The sequence below is a fragment of the Daktulosphaira vitifoliae genome, unplaced genomic scaffold, assembly GCF_025091365.1.
Source record: "Daktulosphaira vitifoliae isolate Bord-2020 unplaced genomic scaffold, ASM2509136v1 Scaffold_1, whole genome shotgun sequence".
Taxonomy (NCBI): domain Eukaryota; kingdom Metazoa; phylum Arthropoda; class Insecta; order Hemiptera; family Phylloxeridae; genus Daktulosphaira; species Daktulosphaira vitifoliae.
Genome location: NW_026099572.1, coordinates 68,867,641 through 68,874,133, shown reverse-complemented (window position 1 = coordinate 68,874,133; position 6,493 = coordinate 68,867,641). Strand labels below are relative to the sequence as shown.

Here is a 6,493-nt window from a genome sequence, read left to right as displayed (position 1 = left end):
TATACGTTAGTAACCTTGTTATTAGTGCAAATTCGACTATACTGCCGAAAAATGTTAGATATAAAAATCGAACAACGTGTTAACATTAAATTTCTTGTTAAATTAAAAAAAACTGCCGCAGAATCATTTCGTATGTTTTGTGAAGTTTATGGTGAAGAATGTTTATCAAGAACTCGCATTTTTGAATAGCACAAACGGTTTTGCAATGGAAGAGAGGATGTGGAAGACAATGATCATTCTGGACGTCCTACCACATGTTCAACAAACGAAAACGTCAAAAAAATCGACAAAATTATTCGGCAAGATCATCGATTAAGTGTTAGAGCTGTAGCAGAGATGGTAAATATTGATAGAGAAAGTATTCGTAAAATTTTAGTTGAAAATTTAAATGTGAAAAAATTGTGTGCTAAAATGGTCCCTAAAAATTTGACGATTGATCAAAAATTCAATCGCAAAGAAATTTGTTCTGACACCTTAAAAATCATCAAAGATGATCCATCTATTATAAATAATATCATTACGTATGATGAAACGTGGATTTTTACATATGATCCTGAAACTAAAAGGCAATCTATGCATTGGAAGACATCAACTTTCCCAAGAATGAAGAAAGCTCTAATGAGCAAGTCGAAATTCAAAGCAATGCTCATTGTTTTCTTTGACATTAAAGGAATAATTTTTGTTGAATGGGTTCCTAAAGGGCAAACTGTCAACCAATATTATTATAAAGATGTATTAATTAAATTAAGAGAACGTGTTAGAAAAAAGGGACCAGATCTGTGGAAGAATGGCTGGGTTCTTCATCAAGACAATACTCCAGCTCACAGTGCATATTTAATTCAAAGTTTTTTAATAGTATTTAAGAAAAAAATATTTCTATACTTCAATATCCCCCGTACTCGCCAGACCTTGCTCCTTGTGACTTCTTCTTATTCCCAAAAATTAAAAGTTTTTTAAAAGGAACCCATTTTCAAACGGTTGATGACATAAAAATGAAAACGGCAGAACTTCTAAAAGGGCTAACTGAAAGCGATTGGCAATATTATTTTCAAGAATGACAGCGACGTATGCAACAGTGTGTTGATGCTGAGGGAAGGTACTTTGAAGGTGACAATCATTAAATTGTAAAATTTTTAAAATAAATAACTTTTATTAAAAAAGTCTCGTTATTTTATTGTCACACCTCGTAAGCTCTTGAGGAAGCCAACCAGTCTAGAAGTCTCTATTATATTTTTAATATTGTTTAAATTTATAATTTTTTACATTCATTTTTTTTATTCAGTGAATTTCATTGGCACGATGGTCACTTTTCCTATTTTTTGTCTATGGTGCTTGTTTGATCTAATGTTTTCTTAATTCTTTTTGAGTTAGAAAAAAATGTTTAACTCATTTGATTTTTATCTCATTTAGATTCAATAATTTCAATAAATATCAAGGATCCCATTACTGTAGTCTCCTCTCGAGAGAAGAAATTCATTATAAATATTATTTCACTATGTGGTTTTTTTTTTGTAGCTATCATTTATTTTGTCAGTTCTCACATGGCCTACTTTTTTGAAAAAATTTTTTTTTTTAAATTAAACACTATCTACAGATTTGCATCGAAGCGTTTTTTATGATAGTAATTTTAATCACTGTCAGATATCATCTATACTGGACCCAACTATGCCACGACCTCTGTGCTGGGTTTTTAATGTTAACTATTACTTTAGAATAATTTTATTCCGTGTGTCCTGAAATTTTGAGCAAGCATATTGCCAATAGGTGTTTACAATGTAGTGATGGACCCGTTTTGTGGCGCCGGAGGTAACGTAATTCAGTTAGCAATGAAGTATTAAAATGTAATCGCGATAGACATTGACTCGAACAAATTAGAATTTGCTAAGAAGAATGCGGAAATTTATGGTGCGAGGGATAAAATCGAATTCATCGAGGGTGATTTTTTCACTTTCGCTAAAGACCTAAAGAAATACAAAGCTGAAGTCATTGTAACTTCGCCTCCACGGGAAGGACTGTCGTACAAAAATCATAAAACATACAGTTTAGAAAAAAATATGTGTAGTGAATATGAAGAGGGCGGTCGAACGATCTTTGAATTGGCCCGAAGTATTGCTTCCAACGTAGCACTACACATATCTAAAAGTACTGATCAACATGAAGTAAGTTTCTATTTCATTCACCATACATATAACATCAGTTTATATTTTTCAATTCATTTTTTTGTTGTTCAAATTAGGAAAATACTTTAATAACAACATAGAAACACAGAATAACTTTATCAATGGAAAACTGGATTTTATCACCACATTTTTTGGTAGATACAATAACATTAATTCAAAACGCAAACAAACTAATATAAATCTATTCAGTCAAAAAAGAAAACATAATTAATACTCTCAGGGCCGGATTTGACGGAGGGTTTTAAGGGCACTTGCCCCGGGCAGCAGATGTTTGGGGCATCCGGATGCCGAATACTATAAAAAAAAATTTTAAACTTTTTAACCCTCGGCTTATGAAAAAATCAACTTTAAAAAATAAATATTGTTTTGTATTTATATAATTTGGTCTGCAAAATTAATACCGATATACGTCACATGATAACAAAACGACATTGGGGCATACTGCAAATACAATATAATACTTTAGTAAATTGGTATAAACGTTCGAGTAATTATGTCATTTATTATTAAACAGCGTGGTGGTAGTGCCTGGAAACCCCGGGTTTGATAAGACGTGACTTTGACTTCTACGAATCGCGATACCATATTATAATAGCGATTAGCGCAGGCCGTCCGTCGTTGTGTTATTTTGTTTTCACGTATCTTGGTTATCCTTTTTATTATAAACATCTTAGTACCTATCAAAGTTGGAATAAAGGAATAAACACACTACCAACAGCTAATTCAAACGTTCAGTGTCCAGTGATCGAACTACTGCGTTTTGCATACATGTGTGTTAAGTTTCGTGTAATCGTGTGCGTAATTTTGTTGGGTTTTAGCTTCGATGCAAAGCTGAGAAGGTATTAATTTTACTATGATGTTTTTTTTTTTTTTTGTGTCTGTTACCACTCTTTCTCAGCTCTCATTGAACCGATTTCTTTCAATGATACGTCAAAAGATCACAAATCGTATCTAGTCGAAGACATTACCCTCAAAAATTGAAAAAAATTCTCTCGTTCCCCGTAAATGGAGGAAACCTCCAAAAAAATACAAATTTTAAAATCGTTAATTTACGAAATTTTTTTTACTTAAAACTACCATAATTTTTTCAAAAATTAACAAATCAATATAATTTTTTTTTATAGATGCTTGATATCTTTACTTATCATTTGGTATATTTTTTTTGTAAATCTAACCCTTTATCCGCCCACAGGGGGGGATTTAAAATGACAACTTTTTCACAAAAAATTAACTTTATCAACTTAACTTTTGAAAATGTTCCGGAAGGTCTGACACTTTTATATATATCTTAAATTAAACCTTATGTAATATTCTTTATTATGAAAAAAAAAAATTTCGGACTTTATTTTATCTTCACGGTGAAAATGGCCCCCGAATGCTATTTTTGTGTGAAAATTCTCGATTTTGTATTTTACATTTTCATGATCAACACAATTTTTTTATGAGAAATAATATTTTTTAATATTCCCTTTTTCATTCGACATACTTTATCTTAATCAGGATATTAATAAGGAACTAGCAGATCATAATAATTTGAAAACAATTAATTTTAAAAATTATATAATATGTAATTAAAAGAATTACTAAGCTGGGTATAATTAAGGAAATAGAAGTTGATGTTGTAATCATCTACCAATTTTTTAAAATTAAACAGTATCTAAAGATTTACATCGAAGCGTTTTTTTTTTTATTGTTATTTTAATCACTATCAGATATCATTATACTTGATCCAACTATGCCACGTTACTACTGTGCCGCGACCACCCTGTACTGACTTTTTTTATTTTTTGTTTTTTTAATTTAAAATACGCTGTGTGCCGAGTGGAGGCTGAAAACTCCGAAGACTGAATACTCCCGAAATAAATATTGTAAGTTCCATTCAATGTAGGTAAAAAATGTGTTATAATTGTGTAGTATTGTTCAGTTTATGTGATAGTGGCTTGTGGAATGATTTTTTTTTAGGCGATGTATAGGTAATTTTTCCAGTTTAATTGATTAATTAATTTTAAATTTGGTGTCAATATTTTTTTGCCCTTGATTTTCATTTAAAAATTGATTTTATTTTTACAACAGTATGGTACAGAATACCTTTAGAAGGATCTAGTTGACCAGTTACCCCTTATATTTAAGATACTCTCTGAGGAATTTCTAGTATACAGAGTGATTTTTATATCATAACCCACTCAATTACTTATAGAATAAATATATTTAAAGATTTTTTTTTTTTTTGTGATCTTTAGTTACACATTATTCTCGAATTATTATCTATGTAATACTTTTTAAGTTCATCTCTTATGCCTTGTAATGGGGTCAACTTTGTTTTTTTAAATGGAAACACATATTTTTAATTTAATAAAATGTTTGAGTTTTTAATTTAATAGTAGATGCCACTGTAATTTTTAAGATAACTTTATTCGTTTATTATATATAAACAAGTTTCAAATTTTTTAGTTAATATACATGTATGATTTTTATGACATAGCTGTCAGTCACGGATTGTTTATTATCAATTATGACTATCAATAGATATACTATTTTATTGTTAGTTAGTGTATTTATAAACTCACAACAATGTGCCTTACCACCATTGATAATAACAATGCTGTGTACCTGCTAATATCGATGTCATAAAAAACCAATTAGCTACCTGTATTTGTAATGTCTTGTGTATTATACATGTATATTAAATAAAAAATTTGAAACTTTAAATGTTTATATATAATTTATATACCAAATTTATAAAAATATATTTTTATTTAACATTTTTGATTTAAATAATTTTAATTGTACTATTTACTACCTACTGCCAATAAAAATTTTAAAGTATTAAATTTAATTAAACTTTTATTATAATTTATAATTAATGTAGCTGCTATGGAGGTTGAATTTAAAAATTTTAATAAATTAAATTGTAAGATTATTATATTTATTTTTACTCTTCAAATTATGAAGGTTTAATAAATTTATGTAATATTGCTATCTTTAAATGAATTTTGAAATTTGTGTTACATGAACAGCAGTGTTTCAAACTTGAAATAAACACGTTTTAGGTAAATAGTTATAAAGTGCAAATTTGGAAATTTTAAAACTTTTATCCTTAACTACGTCGATAATCAGTATTTTTTTATTATTTTACTGTTAGGGGCCTCAAAAATAAATTTGCCCCGGGCATCCAAAAGTCTAAATCCGGCCCTGAATACTCTAACTTTTCTATTTGTTTTCTCACAATTGTATAAATCATTGTTAACGTGTCTTAATATAGTACACCCAAAGAAAAACCTCAATCAAAATTGAAAGAGAAATTTTATCAAGGGTTTATGATAATGTTTTATTAATACGAACAAAATAACTATTCTTATAAATAATTATTGTTCAAGACAAGAAAAAAAAATATCATATTGATAAATATATCATTGATTCAATAGTAATGATATATTTATCAAATTGAACAATGAATTTATTATATAGATCGAAGTTTTTCTTTGGGTGTAGTTGTGTTGTAAAACAGTTTTATTAATTCAAAATATAATTTATTAATCATTTTAAATGCAAAATTATAAAAAATTCCTTATTTTCAAATAAAGACTACGAAAATTCCTTGTTTATTTTAATTTGCAACGTATATGAAATAGCAATAAATAAATTTTTTATACATTATTTGAGTAATATAAGTTAAAAAAATATTTGTTCCGACTTATTATCATCTATGTGCAAATGGCCGCCGTAGTTAAAACGATTTTATATTTTCAACTTAAATCACTATTATTATTTTAAAAATATATGCATTAGACAATTTTTTTTATAAATATTTCATACATAATATTTTTTCCGACCTACTTTTTTTAGATATAAGATCATTTCCCCTTATACAGAAGGGTTCAACTTAATACATACGTATAAACAGTAGAAGTTTTTCAATGTGAAACTTATGTGACATACTCTAAGATAAAAAAAGTTACCTCCTGAATAACTAACCTGATTTATTATATAAATTTATATTATACAATAAAAAAAACTGAAGTGCATATTAATGAATTTGTTGGCTGACATTTTATAATATATGCTAGTTTTTTTTTTGTTAATTAAAGATAGTTGAAGGAAAAAGACGGATGGAAGATGGAGAGATGTTATTGAATGTGACATGAGGACAGCTGATCTGAGCGTAGATGTTGTGGGTGATCGTGTCAAGTTGAGGTTTAGGATAAGAGTGGCCGACCCCATGTAATTGGGATAAAGGCGAGGAAAAAGAAGATGAAGATAAAATTCATTGAGTAACATGTTACAAAAAAATTTGGAATATTATAAAATGATAG

The 6,493-nt window shown here is 28.3% G+C and overlaps 1 pseudogene; it reads left to right on the top strand.

Moving 5' to 3' along the window:
• On the top strand, positions 1 to 748 carry LOC126895202 (protein GVQW3-like; annotated as a pseudogene).
• Positions 749 to 6,493: the final 5,745 nt, after the last annotated feature.